At 39.7% G+C, this 21,273-nt stretch overlaps 2 protein-coding genes across 6 annotated transcripts in view; both read left to right on the forward strand.

Moving 5' to 3' along the window:
• The window catches only part of LOC144298224 (uncharacterized), a 250,004-nt gene that overhangs the window by 212,021 nt on the left and 16,710 nt on the right, over positions 1-21,273 (forward strand). The gene's annotated exons all lie outside the window — the stretch shown is intronic.
• The window catches only part of ITCH (itchy E3 ubiquitin protein ligase), a 152,787-nt gene that overhangs the window by 24,604 nt on the left and 106,910 nt on the right, over positions 1-21,273 (forward strand). The window contains exon 3 of one of the 5 annotated variants that reach the window (XM_077872794.1): positions 14,063-14,216. The exons of the other annotated variants lie outside the window; for them this stretch is intronic. The gene's annotated coding sequence lies outside the window, so the exon portion shown is untranslated. The remainder of the gene's footprint in view (positions 1-14,062; positions 14,217-21,273) is intronic. 5 annotated transcript variants of the gene reach the window in all.

Below are 21,273 nucleotides of genomic sequence, written 5' to 3' on the forward strand. Positions count from 1 at the left end.
GAAACATCATTGGGATTTTGATAGAGGTTGCATTGAATCTGTAGACTTCTTTGGGTAGTTTTTTTTTTAATTTTTTAAAAAATTTTTATTTATTTATGATAGTCACAGAGAGAGAGAGAGAGAGGCAGAGACACAGGCAGAGGGAGAAGCAGGCTCCATGCACCAGGAGCCCGACGTGGGATTCGATCCCGGGTCTCTAGGATTGTGACCTGGGCCAAAGGCAGGAGCCAAACCGCTGCGCCACCCAGGGATCCCTTCTTTGGGTAGTTTTAATATCTTAACAATATTAAGACTCTTAATCCATAAACACAGAATATCTTTCCATTTATTTGTGTCTTCATTAATTTTTTTCAGCAGTGTTATATAGTTTTCAGTGTTATGTCTTTTACCTCATTGGTTAATTCCTAAGTGTCTTACTGTTATGCTTTTTTTATTTTATTTATTTGACAGTAAGAGAAAGCAGGGGAGGGGCAGGGAGAGGGAGAAGCAAGCTTGCTGCTGAGCAGGGACCTCTGTGGGGCTGAATCCCAGGACCCCAGGATCATGACTGGAGCTGAAGGCAGATGCTTAACTGACCGAGTTTGTAAATGTAATTGTTTTCTTAATTTCCTGTTCAGATTCTTGATTGTTAGTGAATGTAAATGCAGCAGGTTTTTGTGTGTTGATTTCTGTATCTTACTAGTTTGCTGAATTTATTCTAAGTTTCTTTTTTTTTTTTTAATATCTAGGATTTTCTGTATTTAAGATCGTATCTTCAAACAGGATTTTACTTCTTCCTTTCCAACTTGAACGCTTTTTATTCCTTTTTCTTTTTTTTAAATTTAAATATTTTATTTATTCATGAGAGAGATAGGCAGAGGGAGAAGCAGGCTCCCCGTGGAGACCCCAATGTGGGATCCCCAGACACCAGATCACACCCTAAGCTGAAGGCAGATGCTCAACCGCTGAGTCACTCAGGTTTCCCTTTATTCCTTTTTCTTGCCTAATTGCTTTGTTGAATGGAAGTGGTGAGAGTGCGCATCCTTGCCTTATTCCTGGTCTTCAAGAAGAAGCTTTCATTCTTTCACCATTGAGTATTATGCCAGTTGTGGGATTTTCATTTGTGGCCTTTATTAACATACTGAAGTGGTTCCCTTCTCTTCCTACTTTGTTGAATGTTTATCATCATGGAAGGGTGTTAAATTTTGTCAGATGCTTTTCCTCTATCAATAGAGATGATCATGTTTTTTCCTTTCATTCTTTTTCTTTTTTTAAAGATATTATTTATTAATTCATGAGAGACACACAGAGGCAGAGAGAGAAGCAGGCGTCATGCAGGGAGCCCAATGTGGGACTCAATTCTGGGACTCTAGAATCATGTCCTGGGGAGAAGGAAGGCGCTCAACCGCCGAGCCACCCAGGCGTCCCTGTTCTTTTAATATGATTATTATGTTGATTAATTTTTATTCTTATTTCTAAATTTTAATTTATTTTATTTTTGTATTTTTGTATTTTTTTAAAGATTTTATTTACTTATTCATGAGAGATAGAGAGAGAGAGAGAGAGAGCGAGAGAGAGTGAGCCAGAGACACCAGGCAGAGAGAAGCAGGCTCCATGCAGGGAGCCCGATGTGAGACTCAATCCTGGGTCTCCAGGATCATGCCCTGGGCTGACGGCGGCACTAAACCGCTGAGCCACCCAGGCTGCCCTGATTAATTTTTATATTGAACCATTCTTGAATGCCAGGAATAAACCCACTTGGTATATAATCCTTTCAATATGCTCAGAAATGTCTACTACCTTCAAACATGTCAGTTTTTGCTTCATGTATTTTGATGATCTGTTATTAGCTGTGTACATGTTTATAATCATTGTGTCTTCCTGCTGTTTTGGGCCTTTTATTAATATTGTAACATCTTTGTCTCATAACCTTTTTTTTTTTTTAAGATTTTATTTATTTATTCATGAGAGACAGAGAAGCAGAGTGACACAGGCAGAGGGAGAAGTAGGCTCCTTGCAGGGAGCTCGATGCTGGCTTCATCCCGGGACACCAGGATCATGCCCTGGGCCAAAGGGAAGAGCTAAACCACTGAGCCACCCAGACGTCCCTCATAACCTTTTTTGATTTAAAATATTTTGTGTAACAGGGCATCCTGGGTGGATCAGCGGTTTAGCGCTGCCTTCGGTCCAGGACGTGATCCTGGAGACCCGGGATCGAGTCCCACATCGGGCTCCTGGCATGGAGCCTGCTTCTCCCTCTGCCTGTGTCTCTGCCTCTCTCTATCTCTGTGTCTCTCATGAATAAAAAGTAAATAAAGTATTTTGTGTAACATTAGTAAAGTCATCTCAGTAATCTTTTGGTTACTATTTATGTCTTACGTGGGATATCTTTTTCCATCCTTTTAGTTTATTTGTGTCTTTGGATCTAGAATGAGGCTCTTGTAGACAACATATGATCAGATGACGCTTTTTTTTTTTTTTTTTAAGATTATTTACTTATTTATTCATGAGAGAGAGAGAGACAGAGAGAGACAGAGACACAGGCAGAGGGAGAAGCAGGTTCCATGAAGGGAACCCAACATGGGACTCCATCCCGGGTCTCCAGGATCTTGCCCCGGGCTGAAGGCTGTGCTAAGCCGCTGAGCCACCCGGGCTGCCCATCAGATGATGTTTTTAATCCATTCTGCAAATTTCTGTCTTGATTGAGGAGAGTTCAATCCATTATTTTATCTGAAGTAATTACTGGTAAAGAGGGTCTTCCTAATTTTACTATTTCTTTTCCATATGTGCTATAGCTTTTTTTTTTTATAGTCATTGTGTTTAGTTGATAATGAAACATTTTCATTTCCTTTTGTGTATATTCTGTACCTATTTGTGGTTATCATGGGGATTACATTTAAAGTCCTAGAGTTATAATATTCTAATTTGAATTTATAACTGCTTAATTTCAATAACATACAAAAGCTGTTTCTTTACAGCTCTGTCACCACCCATTTCAGTTATTGATGTCACAAAATTGCACCTTTATACATTGTTGTGGCATTGCTTTTTATGACCTTGCCTTGGAAGTCACATACTACCCTTTTCCTGCCACATTCTATTCATTAGAAGAAATTAACTAAATCCGGCCTGCATTCTAGAGGTGGGTATTAGGTTCCATCTTTTGAAGAGAGGAGTATCAGATCGTTTGTGGACATATTTTAAAATGCTATCATCTATTGATGGTTCTTGCCTGACTCAGTTATTACATTAGATGCTGCAAAATAATGATTCTTTCATTTCTTCTTCATTTCTTAAACTCAGCTAAATTTTGAGGGGAAACTCAGTTCCCATTACCAGCCTCCAAATACTATTTCCAAACCAGTTTTTTATTACATTTTAATACTTTTTATTCTTATCCCCAAGTCTTCTGGTTTATTAGATTACTTAACATTTCTGTGCTTGTTTCATCTTTGTTAAGGTGGGAATAGTAGTATCTATGTCATTGGGAGTGTATTAATTTTGTGACTGCCATTACAAATTACCTCAAACTTGGTGACTTAAAATAGAGACTTAATTTCTCATGGTTCTGGAGCCCACAAGTCTGAAGTTAAGATGTCAGAAGAGCCTTACTTGTTCTACAAGCTCTAGGGAGAGGACAGCCCCGGTGGCGCAGCGGTTTGGCGCCACCTGCAGCCCACGGTGTGATCCTGGAGACCCAGGATCAAGTGCCAAGTCGGGCTCCCTGCATGGAGCCTGCTTCTCCCTCTGCCTGTGTCTCTGCCCCCCCCCCTCTCTCTCTCTCTCAATAATCTTAAAAAAAAAAAAATAAGTAAAAGCTCTAGGGAGAATTCTTCCTTCCGTTTTCCAACTCTTGGTGCCTCTAGGTGTCCCTTGGCTTGTGGCTGCATAATTTTAATCTCTATCTGTCTTTACATGGACTTTTTCTCTTCTACTTTCTGTGGGTCTTTTTTTTTTTTTTTCTTAAAGATTTTATTATTCATGAGAGACACAGAGAGAGAGGCAGAGACATAGGCAGAGGGAGAAGCAGGCTCCCCAAGGGGAGCCTGATGCAGGACTTGATCCCAGGACCCTGGGATTATGACCTGAGCCAAAGGCAGATGCTCAACCACTGAGCTACTCAGGTGCCCCTTCTGTGGGTCTCTTAACAGGACAATTGTCACTGGATTTAAGTTTCACCTAGATAATTTGGGTGATATTATCTTGAAATTCCTAATTGTATCTGTAAAGACTCTTTCCAAGTGAAGTCACATTTGTAGGTTTCAGGGAATAGGATGTGGACACAATCATTTTGGGAGCCACTATTCAACCTGTTAAGAGTTACTACATGTAAAATTCTTTTTTTTTTAAAGATTATATTTATTTATTCATGAGAGACATGCAGAGAGAGAGGCAGAGACACAGCCAGAGGAGAAGCAGTCTCCCTGCAAGGAGCATGATGTGGGACTTGATCCCAGGCCCTAGGATCACACCCTGAGGCGAAGACAGATGCTTAAGCACTGAGCCACCCAGGCATCCCAAGATTTTAGCTTTAAGTAGTCTCTATACCCAACGTGGATCTCAAACTCAAAACCCTGAGATCAAGAGTCACATGCTCCACTGAGCCAGCCAGGTGCCCCCAAAGTAGTTTTTTTTTTCTTGGGGGGGAGGGGCAGAGAGAAAAGGGGAAAGAGAATATTTTTTTAAAAATTAAAAAAATATATATTTTATTTATTCATGAGAGAGAGAGAGAGAGGCGCAGAGACACAGGCAGACGGAGAAGCAGGCTCCATGCAGGGAGCCTGACACAGGCCTCTATCCCAGGACTCCAGGATCACGCCCTGGGCCAAAGGCAGGTGATAAACCGCTGAGCCACCCTGGGATCCCCTGAAAATGTTTTAAAAATATTTTATTTATTTATTCATGAGAGACACAGCAGGGGGTGGGGGGGGAGGGAATCTTAAGCAGGCTCCATGCCCAGCACAGAACTGATACAGGGATCACAACTCTGAGAGCATGACCTGAACCAAAATCAAGTCGGATGCTTAACTGATTGAGCCACTTAGCTGTCCAGACTAGTAACTTTTTATTATGATGATGGTTGTGGTTTTTGCAGCCTCCTGAATTTAATACTTTCTCTTTTATACCACCTTATTTTAGTAGTTTAAATTTCCATACATATCATCCATAATTAGGGTGGCTTTATGTCATGGCTTGCCTAGTATAGGTCTGGTTTATTCCTGTTGACATAACATTTCATCTAGTCCCTGTTCACAATCAAAACCACCCTAATTTGGTTGAAAAATGATCACTCTCCCATAATTTATCTTTTTTTTTTAGATTTTATTTATTTATTCATGAGAGACAGAGAGAGAGAAAGAGGTAGAGACAGACAGAGGCAGAAGCAGGCTCCATGCAGAGAGCCCGACATGGGACTCGATCCCAGGTCTCCAGGATCAGGCCCTGGGCTGAAGGCTGCGCTAAACCGCTGAGCCACCAGGGCTGCCCTCCCATAATTTACCTTACCATTTGTTTTATCTTTTACGAAATAAATCATTACCAAATGTAAAATAAGTACACATCCTCTATTTGAATTGTTAAGAACTTCAGTATAGGTTCTAAGCATGTTAGGTTGGTACTTCAGTGTAAGTTTTCTTATTCATGTAATTTAGAGCAGAGATCTTACTTTACCCAAGTACTTAGCCAGAATTATACCTTAGCTTCTCTGTTAGTGTTCTATTGCTATACAGTATTATATATTAATATATTACAAGCTCTAGGGAGATATATATTAATATATTAATATATTATATATTAATATATTAATACTGCTATACAGTATTATCCCAAAATTCAGTGGCTTAAAATAATAACTTACTATCTTCTGCGTTTTCTTTGGGTGAGAAATTTGGGAGCAGCTTGGCTGAGCAGTTGTGGCTTAAGGTCTCTCTTGATGTTGTAATTAGATAACAGGCTGCAATCATTTTAGCCTTAACTGGGACTGGAATATCTACTTCCAAGGTGGCTCCCTCATCTTTAGCAAATTGATGCTGGTTTTTGGTGGGAGGCTTCATTTCCTTTTTACCTGGCCATCTCCGTAGGACCACTTGGATGTCTTCATAGTATGGTAGCTGACTTCTCCCAGAACAAGCAATCCCAGGGATCAAGGCAAACATTTGTAATGCCTTTTATGACCTAGCTTTGGATATAGTACACTGTTATTTCCACCATATTCTGTTGGTTATATAGGCCTACCTTGTGTTACTGTCAGGGGAATTACACAAGAGTTTTGAATAGCAGGAGGTTAGGATTTGGGGTGGGGTGGGGAAACACATTTTTGAAACTAGCTACTATAGCTTCTAGACTTATAATTAGCCAAGAATTAAAATCTTTTATATATTCTTTCTTTTTTAATTCCATCTGAATTCCAGGGATGCCACCCTAAGTGGTGGTGTGTTTTTCTCTTTGTGTTGCTGTGTTATGAATGTGTTTTATGTTCTCAAATTTGTGTAGTCACCCAAAAGTAGTTGGCGTTTGAGATAAATTTTTTTTTTTTTTTTTTTTTTTTACTATTTTCACTTAAAGGTTTTTTGCTTTTCACTTTGTCCATGATACTGGTCAGTTTTCTAGGTTATTATTAGTTGTCTTATGTGGAGGCTTTGGGTTTTCTAGGAAGACATTCACATTGCTTGTGAATTACACGTTTTGTTTCTTTCTAATATTTATAACAACAGAACTGGGGCTTGGTGCCCAGTATATTGATTTTTGAAGTCCATTATTTTTGTATTGTCTCATTTCCCCCTTTGTGCCTTGTTTGTTGACCAAATTTAGGCAGATCTCCTGTTCTCTTCCTATTATTATCCTTTTCACCCATAAGTGCTTCTCTTCTGTGGCATCTTGTTTGAATTCTTCCTCCCTACAAAGTCAAAAGTAATTACTACAGCCTGTATTTCCTTACTCATGTTACTTGCACATATTGAGAACACAATGTCAGTTTCCTTTAATTCTAATTATTTATATTTGTTTTTTCCTCATATTTTGAATTCTAGAAGAGCAGGCCTTCTTATCTTTGTAAATCTATGGTTTTTTTTTTGTTTTTCATTTTTAAATTTTTTTAAAAATTTTTTTAAATTTTTATTTTTTTAAATTTAATTTAATCTTTTTTTTATATACTTGAGAGGGAGCATACCACCAGGGGCACTGAGAGAGGGGGTAGGGGGGAGAGAAACAGACTTCCCGCAGAACAGGGAGCTCAACGTGGGGCTCAGTCCCAGGATCTAGAAATCATGACCCGAGTCGAAGGCAGATAGCCAACCAGCTGAGCCACCCAGGTGCCAGTCACTTTGTTTTTTTAAGTAAGCTCCATGGGTGACTTGAACTCACAACCCTGAGATCAAAACCTGAGCTGAAATCAAGGAATCAGATGCTTTACTTAACTGAGCCACTGAGGCGCCTCTGTAAATCTATGAAATCTGTGGTTTTTACTGTTATGATGGGAAACTTTCTGTAGCATGTATTCATTGAATGCCTTTCTATTGCTATTATATATAAGGATATATACATATATAGAAATATATATGTATATATACATAAACAAAAACAAATACCTTTTGTAACCATTTATTTATAAGTAGAGGCTCTTTTTTACAGGTTACTAGTGCTCCCATTTATTTGGAGAAGTGTTGGACAGTACTGAGTCCTTTGAATTGTAATAGATGTTTTTACACTTTTTAGTGTTTAGTAAGAAAGATATCCTAAATTTAAGTTCTTCTGAGATGTTAGAGAAAAGTTCACCTTGAGTATCATAAATATTACATATTGATTGATTGATTCAACAGATTTTTGAAGGCCTTACTCTTAAGGTGCTTCAGGCATTGTGTCCAGCTGTAGCAATGTAAAGATGAATGGCCCCTGATCTGAAGAAAACAGTTTGAAAGAGGAGATAGATTTGCAAACAGATAAGGGACAGAGCTATTGAACACTTGTTAAGTTTAAAACTGTCTATAGCACTTTACAGGTGTTATCTCAGTCTTTTTTTATTTTTTAAGATTTTATTTATTTATTCATGATAGAGAGAGAGGCAGAGACACAGAGGGAGAAGCAGGCTCCATGTAGGGAGCCCGATGCGGGATTCGATCCCGGGTCTCCAGGATCAGGCCCCAGGCTGAAGGCAGGCGCTCAACCGCTGAGCCACTGGGGCTGCCCCTATTATCTCAGTCTTTAAGACAAAACTACTATAAAATGATCCCTATTTTATGGATGAAGAAGGCATGGCTCAGAGATGATGATGATGATGATGATTATTATTATTTTAAGATTTTATTTATTTATTCATGAGACAGAGAAAGAGAGAGAGAGAGTGGCAGAGACACAGGCAGAGGGAGAAGTAGGCTCCATGCAGGAAGCCCGACATGGGACTCGATCCTGGGTCTCCAGGATCAGACCCTGGGCTGAAGGTGGCACTAAACCGCTGAGCCACTGGGGCTGCCCATATTATTATTTTTTTAAGATTTATTTGTTTGAAAAAAAAAAGATTTATTTGTTTGTTTATTTATTTATTATAGACAGAGAGAGAGAGGCAGAGGCACAGGAGGAGGGAGAAGCAGGCTCCATGCTGGGAGCCCGATGTGGGACTTGATCCCGGGACTCCAGGATCGTGCCCTGGGCCAAAGGCAGGTGCTAAACCGCTGAGCCACCCAGGGATCCCCATGGCTCAGAGATTAATAATTTGTTCACTTTTGCACGGTAAATACCAGTGATGATTTGTGGATCTAGATCAGCCGGACTCCAAAGCCTGCACATTTAATTGCCATGTTATAATATCTCCTGGAATACATGCAGTACAGTTGATGAGAAGAAGAAATTCATTATATCTGCTTCAGAATTGAGGGAAGGCTACCAGATGAAATGCTTGGGAAGAATGTTGACGGATAAGAAGAGTTAAGGAAGGAGCAGAGTACATTTTGAACAGAAGAAACAGGAGAAGTAAATCACAGAAGTATTAAACAGATTGAATGTTGGAATAGGATAAATAATTCTGTATGGCTGAAACATGGGGTAAATATGAGAGTGGAAGGTGAGTTAAAAGAATAGGCAAGTTAAAAAAAAGAATAGGCAAGTGCGAGGATCATTAGAGGTGTAGAGAATTCATCTTAAAAATCCTTTTGACAATACTGTATGGACAGAATGGGGTTAGACAAGGAGAAATGTTGAAATTAGTATGATAGTATAAGAACAAAAGGGAGTAGTGATGTGGATAAAGAGAAGAATGTAAAATGATTATGAGATTATCCACTTATATCCAACTGTTTTATTATAATGTCTCAAGGAATATTGCCCCTTCCATATTTCCCAGTTTTCAGGTGTAACGTGATGTGTGTAGTGTTTTTTTTTTTTTAAGACTTTTTAGAGAGCACTCATACATGCAAATGAGGAGAGGAAGGAGCAGAGGGCAAGAATCTCAAGCAGACTCCCTGCTAAGCTCTGAGTTAGACACAGAGCTCAGTCTCATGATCCATGAGATCATGACCTGAACCAAAACCTCAATAATTGAGCTACCCAAGTGCCCCTTATAGGGTGTTTCTTAAATGGTATCTAGTTTTTTCACTTTGATGCTTGAGGGCAGGGGGTTAACAAATTGGCCCATTCTTGAAGGAATCTGGACTTCAGGAAGTTTATGTGAATAGTTTTTCTGGAACAGTCTCATTCGTTCATTTTATGTGTTGTCTAATAGCAATTGTCACACTACAAGTACTTGTGTAGTTGTAACAGATCACATGGATCACAAAATTTAAAATGGTTACTCCCTGGCCCTTTACAGAAAAATTCCTATTTCAGAGCATCAGATTGAAGACATTTTGTTATCTAGTAACCAAAATGAATGTTATACTGCTTACTTACTTAAATATTGTATATTGGTTATTGTTAATTAGGTGACATTGATCACATTTGTCATTCAGAATCTGTATTTCTTCTTTAATGTATTTGGAAATTATATTAGTTAATCTTTCTCAAATTGCAAGGTTTCTTAGTTAACAGGATTTTTTAAGTGTAAAGATATTTAAGAAAATGAGGAGTAGAAAACTATATAGTCAGGTCTCCTAGGAAAACTAGGACATGTTAGCTAGTCCAACAGGGACTAAAAAATAGTTTAAAGTTGCAGGATTATCTAAAATTATAAGCTCTGGCAACCAAATTATTTTGTCAGTCTGGCAGCAGCAGGTATCAGTTGATCCCTATTCTAGTGTTTTGACAGTCTATGTGCAGAGCTTGCAATTTCAGACTACCAAGCTGACCAAATTGATGTATCCCGTCTCCATAAATAGGCTGTTCCTCTTGGGGACAGCTTTCATGCTAATTCCTCCTTCTCTGAAATTTCTTTTTTTTATGGCATCCTATTTTTGTTTCATGAATGTAGTATCTTTTCATCTCTCTGAGGATGTTAATATATTTTTTTAAGTTTTCTTTGTTTTTCCTTGGCAACACTTCATGATAGAAGCTTTTCACATTGCTTGGTGTGTAGTATTTGATGTTTAAGGATGGGAGACTAAAAATCAGGCTGGGAGTTCTGAGTGTGCATGTAGGAAGGAGAAGCTTGTTAATAGAGAACCTCACTATAGGGTTATCTGGTAGATAACCTTTTATGAAGTTGGCGAACATCATAAAAAGACTCCTATCTGCTGCCTGGTTGATTAAACCTTTTTTTTTTTTTTCTCTTATTCATGAGAGATACTGAGAGCAGACATAGGCAGGCTCCATGCTGGGAGCCTGATGTGGGACTCGATCCAGGACTCCAGGATCACACCCTGGGCCGAAGGCAGATACTTAACGGCTGAGCCACCCAGGCATCCCTGGTTAAGTCTTAATAACTACAGTGGGCTATAGCCAAGTGGGAAAGGAGAATGAGAGTTTTGTCATTGTTTGCATATGTTCTTTTAATTCTGTTTTTTTAAAGATTTTATTTATTTGAGGGAGAGTGTGAGTGAGAATGAGAGGGAGCACAAGCAGGGGGGAGGACCAGAGGGAGAAGGAGAAGCAGGCTCCCCAGTGAGCAGGGATCCTGAACCCTGAGCCCCTGGACTCCGGGATAATGACCCCAGCCTAAGGCAGATGCTTAACTGATTGAGCCACCCCTAATTCTCCTGTTTTTGATACTGTTGTCCATCTTTCCACTGTGCCTGGCATCTCCCATTCCAGAGATGCTCTACTTTACCCTTTCAGAGGAAAAAAAACCACCAGATCCTTCTGGTGTGAAATAGGGAATTTAGGAATCAATATGCTGGGTAGGTAGCTTTTAAACAATCCTGCTTAACCATTATGCTCTACTTCCAGAATTACCTGGTGCCTATGTTGAAGATGCTACAATTTTTTTTTATTTATTTTTTTAAATTTTTATTTATTTATGATAGTCACAGAGAGAGAGATAGAGAGAGAGGCAGAGACACAGGCAGAGGGAGAAGCAGGCTCCATGCACCGGGAGCCTGATGTGGGATTCGATCCCAGGTCTCCAGGATCGCGCCCTGGGCCAAAGGCAGGCGCCAAACCGCTGCACCACCCAGGATCCTGAAGATGCTACAATTTAAACCATCTTTGTTCTCTGCTTTTCCCTATTACCAACATAGGAGTCAACTTTCTTCAGTGTGTGGTCAATTAGCATTGGTCTGTCAGATTTGTAGCTTACTAAAGTTATTTGCTTGTTGTCTCTACTTCTGATTTTCCTTATTTACTCTAGTTGCTTCTTGGGCTTAAAACTTTTTTTTGCTGGGCAGCCCGGTGGCTCAGCAGTTTAGCGCCGCCTTCAGCCCAGGGCCCGATCCTGGAGACCCAGGATCGAGTCCCATGTCGAGCTCCCTGCATGGAACCTGCTTCTCCCTCTGTGTCTCTCTCTCTCTCTCTCTCTGTGACTCTCATGAATGAATAAATAAAATCTTTAGGGATCCCTGGGTGGCACAGCGGTTTAGCGCCTGTCTTTGGCCCAGGGCGCGATCCTGGAGACCCGGGATCGAATCCCACATTGGGCTCCCGGTGCATGGAGCCTGCTTCTCCCTCTGCCTGTGTCTCTGCCCCTCTCTCTCTCTCTGTGTGTGACTATCATAAATAAATAAAAAATTTAAAAAATTAAAAAAAAATAAAATCTTTAAATTTTTTTTTAATTTTTGCTAGAGTTTGGAGGGAATTTGAAAAGGAATTCAGATGTGCATGTGTAATCTATCATTTTGTAAAAGACCTTCCTCTACATATTTCATTTTTTTCTCTTTTTATTTACTTCCTACATTCTTTTGGATTCATATATTTTTTTCTCTCAGATCTTTTTCTCCATACTGGTTTGGAAATCTGTGTGCTCTGTTTTTATTTTTTATTTTTAGGGGATCCCTGGGTGGCGCAGTGGTTTGGCGCCTGCCTTTGGCCCAGGGCGCGATCCTGGAGACCTGGGATCGAATCCCACGTCAGGCTCTCGGTGCATGGAGCCTGCTTCTCCCTCTGCCTGTGTCTCTGCCTCTCTCTCTCTCTCTCTCTCTGTGACTATCATAAATAAATAAAAATTTAAAAAAAAAAACATTTTATTTTTATTTTTTTTGTGCTGTTTTTAAATTTTTGTTGCATCTCTTTGAAATTAACTTGCATATTAACTTCACAAAAATTAATTGGTATCTTTGCCTTGCTGAGCAATAAAAAGATCTTAAAACTAAACTCCAGTTGTCTCCATTCCAGATTTTAATGCTATTATTTAGTATTTTAGTTTTATATTTTAATTTTAATTTTATATTTTTAAATTCCCAAATTAGACATTCTTTTACATATTTTATGTTTACCTAATGTTTACCACTTTCTTAGTCATTTTTATATCTTAAGTTGCAGAACTTCCCTTTAAGAATCCTTGTCTTGGGATCCCTGGGTGGCACAGCAGTTTAGCGCCTGCCTTTGGCCCAGGGCACGATCCTGGAGACCCGGGATCAAATCCCACGTCGGGCTCCCGGTGCATGGAGCCTGCTTCTCCCTCTGCCTATGTTTCTGCCCCTCTCTCTCTCTCTCTCTGTGTGACTATCATAAATAAATAAATTAAAAAGAAAAAGAATCCTTGTCTTAAAAAAAAAAAAGAAAAAAAAAAAAAGAATCCTTGTCTTTGGGCAGCCTGGGTGGTTCAGCGGTTTAGTGCCACCTTCAGCCCAGGGTCTGATCCTGGAGACCCGGGATTGAGTCCCACGTCAGGCTCCCTGCATGGAGCCTGCTGCTCCCCTCTGCCTGTGTCTCCGCCTCTCTCTGTCTCCCCCATGAATAAATAAATAAAATCTTTAAAAATAAAAAAGATTTTATTCATTTATTTGAGAGAAAGTGAGAGCATGAGTGGGGTAAGGGGAAGCGGGAGAAGCAGAGAGAGGGTGAGGGGCAGAGAAAGAAGCCGATTCTCTGCTGAGCAGGGAGCCCAATGTGGGATTCCATCAGAGGACCCTGAGATCATGACCTGACCCGAAGGCAAATGCTTTAACTGAACCACCCAGGTGCCCCTCAACAATCAATTTTGAAACCTAATAATTACCCCAAAAAGGAATCTCTGTGTCTCTTAGCTCTCATCCCAAATCCCACATCTGCTCAGCCCTAGGCAACCAATAATCTACTTACTATGTCTGTGGCTTAGTTTACTCGACATTTCATGTAAATGGAATCATATAATATTTAGTCCTTTGAGACTGGCTTCTTTCACTTAGCATAGTATTTTCAGGGTTTGTCTATGATACAGATTTTATCAGTGCTTTATTTCTTTTTATTGCTGAATAATATTCCATTGTATGAATATACCACATTGAAAAAATCTGTTCATTGTTTGATGGACATGGACATTTGGGTTGTTTGTGTTTTCTGACTCTTATGAATAATATTGCTGCGAACATTCATGTTCAGGTTTTTGTGTGTTTTAATTTCTCTTCTCTTGGTATATACCTAGAGAAGAATTGCTGTAATGGGGTAATTCAGTGTTTTACTTTTTTGAGGAACCACAAAACTGTTCCATCGCAGATGCACCATTTTACATTCCCATTAGCACTGTACGAAGATTCTAATTTTGTATATCCTCATCAATACTGTTTTTGTTTGTTTGTTTTTAAAGATTTTATTTATTCATGAGAGACACAGAGAGAGGCAGAGATAAAGGCGGAGGGAGAAGCAGGCTTCCTGTGAGGAGCCTGATGTGGGACTCGATCCCAGGACTCTGGGATCACGACTTGAGCCTAAGGCTAACGCTCAACCACTGAACCACCCAGGTACCCCTTATTCAATACTAGTTATTGGTCATATTAATTATAGCCAACCTAGTAAGTATGAAGTGTTATTTTGATTTTGGTTTGTATGTCTGTGATGATTAATGATGTTGAGTATGTTTTCATGTGTTTTTTGGCCATTTGTGTATCTTTGGAGAAATGTGTACTTAGGTATTTTGCCAGTCTTTCAGTCGTTGAACTGAACATCTTTTTTGAGAGTTCTTCATATGTTTATTTTTTTATTTTTTTCTTCATATGTTTAGATACTTTTGTCAGATTTGTATAATTTACAAAAATTATCTTGCATTTTGTGGGTTGGCTTCTTGCTTTTTTTTTTTTAAAGATTTGTTTGTTTATTTGTGAGAGAGGTGTGCGAGCAACTGGAGGGAGAGGCAGAGGGTGAGGGAGAGAGCGAATCCCAAGCAGATTCTTTGTTGAGCTGGGATTCTCTACCCGGTCCCAATGAGAAGGGCTTGATCTCACCACCTATGAGATCATGACCTGAGCTGAAATCACCAGAGTCTTAACTGACTGAGCCTGGCTTCTCAATTCGGTTTTTTTTTTTTTTTCCTAAGATTTTATTTATTTATTCATGAGAGACACACAGAGAGAGAGGCAGAGACACAGGCAGGGAGAAATAGGCTCCATGCAGGGAGCCCGATGTGGGATTTGATCCCGGTACTCTAGGATCACACTCAGGGCAGAAGGCAGTCCCGAAATCTCTGAGCCACAGGATCCCCTTGGCTTCTCACTTCTTAATGATGGTTTTGAAGTACAAGATTGTTGCTTTTAATTTATATCCAATTTCTTTTTGCTTTTGGTGTTATATCTAGATCTATTTGAATTTTAGGGCTGTTTTTTCTTTAAAAAATTGCCATTGAGGGACGCTGGGTGGCTTAGCAGTCTAGCGCCTGCCTTTGGTCCAGGGCATGATCCTGGAGTCTCAAGATTTGAGTCCTACATCGGGCTCCCTTCATGGAGCCTGCTTCTCCCTCTGCCTGTGTCTCTGCCTCTCTCTCTTTTTCTCTGTGTCTCTCATGAATAAATAAACAAAATCTTATTTTAAAAAAGCCATTGGGAATTTTAAATTTAATTTTATTTATTTTTTGGATTTTTTTAAAGAGTTTATTTATTTATTCATGACACACACAGAGGAGCAGAGATAGAGGCAGAGGGAGAAGCAGGCTCCATGCAGGGAGCCCGATGTGGGACTCAATCCTGGGACTCCAGGATCATGCCCTGAGCCAAAGGCAGATGTTCAACAATGAGCCAACCAGGCATCCTGCCATTGGGATTTTGAATGGGATTGCACTGAATCTGTAAATCTTACAAACCATGAATATGGATCGCTTTCCATGTATTTGTGTGTGTGTGTAAGATTTCATTTATTTATTTATGAGAGACACAGAGAGAGAGTCCGAGACATAGGCAGAGGGAGAAACAGGCTCCCCGCAGGGAGGCTGATACAAGACTTGATCGTAGGACTACGGAATCACCAACTGAGCCAAAGGCAGATGCTCAACCACTGTGCCACTCATGTGCCCCTGTGGCTTCTTTAATTAATTAATTTAAACAAAAGATTTCATTTGTTTATTTGAGTGAAAGAACTCATGCAAGAGAGCAGGGAGCTTGATTCGAGACTTCATACCAGAATCCTGGGTGACCCCCATCATGACCTGAGTCAAAGGCAGATGCTTAACCAACTAAGTGACCCCGGTACCTTGCTTCTTTAATTTCTTTCAGCAGAGTTTTGTAGTTTTCATCTCTTTTGTTAAGTTGATTCCTAAGTATTTTATTCCTTTTGGTGCTATTGTAAATGGGATTGTCTTATTTATTTTTTTTCCTGGCCGGTTGCCTTGGCTAGGACTTAAAGTACTATGTTAATAAAAGTGGTGGGAGTTGGTATTTTGTCTTCTTCCTAGTATTGGAGGACAAGTTTTCAGTTTTTCATCATTGAGTATGATATTAGTTGTGGGCTTTTCATATATACTCTTCATTTTGTTAATTTTCTTTATTCCTAGTTTGACAGTTTTTATCATGAAAGACTATTGAATTTTGTCAAATGCTTTTTTTTTTTACATCAACTGTGATGATCCTGTGATTTTTAGCCTCAGTTCTTTTAATGTATAACACACCAATTTTTGTATGTTGATCCATCCTTGCAACCCAGTAATGAATCCCACTTGGTCATTGTGTATTAAGTGCTATTGAATTTGGTTTGCTAGTATGAAAAACCGAACATTTTGAATTTATAGTGCAGCAACTCTGGATATCAAATTCTTTTCCCATTTCATGGTTTCTTTCTTTTTTTAAGATTTACTTATTTATTTGAGAGAGCTAGAGCACACACACATAGGGAGGGGCAGAGGGAGAGGAGAGAGAGAATCTCAAGCGGACTCTGCTGAGCAGGAGCCAGGATGCAGGGCTGAATCTCAGGAGCCAAATCAAGAGTTTGATGCTTAACCGGGGACGCCCAGGTAGCTCAGCCGTTGAGCGGTTGAGTGTCTGCCTTTGGCTCAGGGCGTGATCCTGGGGGTCCTGGGATCTGAGTCCCACATCAGGCTCCCTGCAGGGAGCCTGCTTCTCCGTCTGTCTGTGTCTCTGCCCTTCTCTCTGTGTGTCTTTAATAAATAGATAAAATCTTAAAAAAAAAAAAAGAGTTTGATGCTTTTGACTGAGCCACCCAGGCCCCCTCCCCCCCCCTCTCGTGGTTTCTTATTGCTGCTTATTGTGGTTCTTTGCTTATTTGGTGAATTCCAAACTAATTTTGTGTAGTCTGTATTCTTTATCATGTATGGCCACTGAAGTCTGTATTCTGTTAGTTTAGTGGTCAGCTAGTGATTTGACCGATATCCTTAAAAACTTGAAACCACGGGATCCCTGGGTAGCTCAGCGGTTTGGCTCCTGCCTTTGGCCCACTGCGCGGTCCTCGAGTCCCGGGATCGAGTCCCGGGATCGAGTCCCACGTCGGGCTCCCAGCATGGGGCCTGCTTCTCTCTTTGCCTGTGTCTCTGTCTCTCTATCACGAATAAATAAATAAGATATTAAAATAAAAAAAAAACAACAAAACTTGAAACCAGCTTTCCCCTCCTTTCCCCCCTACACTACCATGTTTTCAGATTGGCTGTGTTGGGCAGTTTAAAACGGTCTTAGCCTTTACTTCCTGATTGGATGGAGCCTGAAGGTCAGTCAGAGTTAAGAGCCAGGATCTTCTCCTGTACTTGGACTTCTAGATTTAACAGAATACCCAGAGTTTTTCAAAGCCCTCATTCCTTCAAATGTCTTGTTCTCTAGTCTCTTCCTTTCCAGTCTTTTCAGTATATCTATTGTGTACTCCACCTATTATCATTTGCCCCAGGTGGCAGGGTTTGTTTATTTATTTATTTATTTATTTATTTTTTATTTTTATTTTTTGGTGGCAAGGTTTATTTTTATTTTTATTTTTTTTTGGTGGCAAGGTTTAATAAATTTACTTTTAAATTCTTTTGACGGGATCCCTGGGTGGTGCAGCGGTTTAGCGCCTGCCTTTGGCCCAGGGCGCGATCCTGGAGACCTGGGATCGAATCCCACGTCTGGCTCCCGGTGCATGGAGCCTGCTTCTCCCTCTGCCTATGTCTCTGCCTCTCTCTCTCTCTCTCTGTGTGACTATCATAAATAAATAAAAATTAAAAAAAAAAAAGGAAAAAAAAATAAATTCTTTTGACAAACTGCCTGGGTAGCGAACTCAGCCCCAAGGAAGCTCCCAGGTAAGGAAGACAAAAGCAAGAGAAGTTCTTGAGCCAGTCCTTCATGTAACTTCCAGACAGTTCAAAACATACAACCACAGTTCTTTGTAGGAGTCCAACTTAATTTTTTTACATATGGTTGTGCAGTTGTCCTAGCACCATTTGTTGAAGAGATGGCAACGAGTTTTTGGATATAACACCAAAGATACAATCCATGAAAGACAAAATTTAGAAATTAGACTTTATTAAAATAAAATGTCCTTCCTTACAAAAGGCACAATGTGATATTGTGATTTTATAATAAAAATATGTATGTTTTTAAAAGATTTTATTTATTTATTCATATGAGAGAGAGAGAAAGAGAGAAACAGGCTCTCTGCAAGAGCCCGATGTGGAACTGACCCCAGGATCACGCCCTGGGTCAAACCTCCACCGCTGAGCCACCCAGGTGTCCCTGGTTTTCAACCCTGTTCCTGACACAGAGCTCCTAAAACTGAATTTCCTGTTGAGAGTGATTAAGATGTCCTTTGTTATGTTAATGATACGACTTCATTGATGTCTTAAGGATGGAAGCTAGTTGCCTGAGGAGCCAACCACTTAGAAATGGGACCTTTCAGTCCTACCTTCCAATGAAGAGAGGGGCGGGGGATCTGAGTTCAGTTGCTAGTAGCTTAATTGGCCACACCTGTGTAACAGCCTCCATAAAAGTCTAAAAGGATGGGGTTCCGAGAGCTTCCCGGTTGCTGAATTACAAGAAGATTTGGGGAGAGTGGTATGCTTCCTGAGGACTTGGAAGCTTTACACCTTTTCCCCATACCTTGTCCTATGCATTTCTTTCATCTGGCTGTTACTGAGTGATATCCTTTTATAATAAACTGGTAATCTATGAAGTAGTAATATGTATGAGTTTTGTGAGCCACTACAGCAAATTAATCAAACCTAAGGCGGTAGACATTAGTTCCTCCAATCTATAGCTGGTTAGTCAGCACAAGACAACTTGGACTTGGGACTAGCATCTCTAGTGGGGTGGAGGAGCTTGTAGGACTCCTCATTTAACCTGTGGGATCTGACACTATCTATCTCTGGGTGGGTACTGTCAAATTTAAGTTGTAGGACACCCAGCTGATATCAGAGAACTGCTTGGTGTGAGGAAACCACCCCCATTCTCCATATACATCCACATTTTAGAACATTTACACTGTTAAGAGAATGAAAAGAGAAGCCATAGGCTGTGAGAAAATATTTTCAAAACACACATATAGTAAAGGACTTGTTTTTAAAATATATAAAGAACTCTTAAAATGTGATAATGTGGGATCCCTGGGTGGCGCAGCGGTTTGGCGCCTGCCTTTGGCCCAGGGCACGATCCTGGAGACACGGGATCGAATCCCACATCGGGCTCCCGGTGCATGGAGCCTGCTTCTCCCTCTGCCTGTGTCTCTGTGCCTCTCTCTCTCTCTCTGTGACTATCATAAATAAATAAAAATTAAAAAAAAAAATGTGATAATGTGAAAACAAGTAAAAAGTGAGCAAAAGATCTGGACAGCCTACCAAACAATATGCATAGATGCCAAATGAAGCATATGAAAATATGTTAAAAAATACATTCAACATCATGTCATGGGAATTGTAAATTAAACCATCAGTGAAATATCACCGCACATCTATTAGATTCGCAAAACTTTGAAAAGCTGGTAATACCAAATGCTGGTGAAGATATGGAACAATAGGAATGCTCTTTTTTGTTGTTGCTTAAAGATTTTATTTATTTGAGAGAGAGTGAGTATGGGGGAATGCGGGAGTAGGAGGGATAGGCAGAGGGGGAGGCAGAAGGAGATTCCCCACTGAGCAGGGAGCCCAACTCAGGGCTTGATTCTAGGACCCCAAGATCATGATCTGAGCCAAAGGCACACATTTAGCTGACTGTGCTACCCAGGTGCCCCATGAATTCTCCAATCCTAGTAGGAATGCAAAATGATACAACTACTTTGGAAGACCATTTGGCAGTTTCTTACAACCCTGAAATATAGGGCTTACCATTATCCAACAGTTTAACATATTTACTCAATTGAATTGAAAACTTAAGTCCACAAATAACCTGTACATGAATATTTATAGCAGCGTTTTTCATAATTACCCCAAAATGAAAGCAAACAAAATGTTCTTTAATAGGAGAATGGATAAACTGTGGTTACAAACACACAATGGAATATTATTCAGCAATTAAAAAAAAAAAGAATTGTGAAGCCATGAAAAGGTACGGAGGAACATTTAGTAATTGCTGAGTGGAAGAAGCCAATCCGAAAAGTTCCCAAGTTGTATGATTCCACCTACCTGACATTCTGGAAGAGGCAAAACTTTTTAAAATGTTAAAGTAATCTCTACACCCAGTGTGGGGCTCGAATTTACAACCTTGAGATCAAGAGTCTCTACCAACTGCCCAAGCATGTCTACAGACTGAGCCATCCACCCCTGGACTGACTGACTAACTATTTATTGATATATTTTAAAATTCTATTAATTTTTAAAAAGGCTTTATTTTTAAGTAATCTCTATACCCAGTGTGGAGCTTGAAGTCACACCCCCAAGATCAAGAGTCATCATGCTCCACTGACTGAGCAGCCAGGTGCCTTTGGACTTTTTTTTTTAATTGTAGTATAGTTGATATACAATGTTATATTATTTTCAGGTATACAACATAGTGATTTGACAGCTGTATATGTTATGCACACCACAAATGTAGCTGCCACCTGTGGCCATACATCACTATTACAATACTACTGACTATGTTCCCTATGCTGAACCTTTCTTCCTTATGACTTATTCATTTCATGACTGGAAGTCTGTACCATCTATTCCCTTCACCCATTTTGCCTGTCTCCTTAGTCCCTTCCCTCTGGCAACCACAGGTTCATTCTCTGTATTTATAGGTCTGTTTCTGCTTTTTTGTTCGTTTGTGTTTTAGATTCTACATATAAGTGAAATCAGATAGTATTTGTCTTTCTCTGACGAATTTTACTTAGTATAATATCCTCTAGGATCATCCATGCTGTTAAAAATGGCCAAATCTATTTATTTATTTATTTATTTATTTATTTATTTATTTATTTATTTATTTATTTATAATGGCTCATAGTCCAGTATGTGTGTGGATACCACATCTTTATCCATATTTTATCTGTTGTTTCCATATTTTATTTATTGTAAATAATGCTGCAGTAAACATAAGGGTGCATATATATTTTCGAATTAATGTTTTCAGTTTTCTTGGGTAAATACCCAGTGGTGGAATTACTGGATTATATGGTGTTTCTGTTTTTAATTTTTTGAGAACC

Source organism: Canis aureus, chromosome 26 (genome assembly GCF_053574225.1).
Source record: "Canis aureus isolate CA01 chromosome 26, VMU_Caureus_v.1.0, whole genome shotgun sequence".
In the NCBI taxonomy this organism is placed as follows: Eukaryota; Metazoa; Chordata; class Mammalia; order Carnivora; family Canidae; genus Canis; species Canis aureus.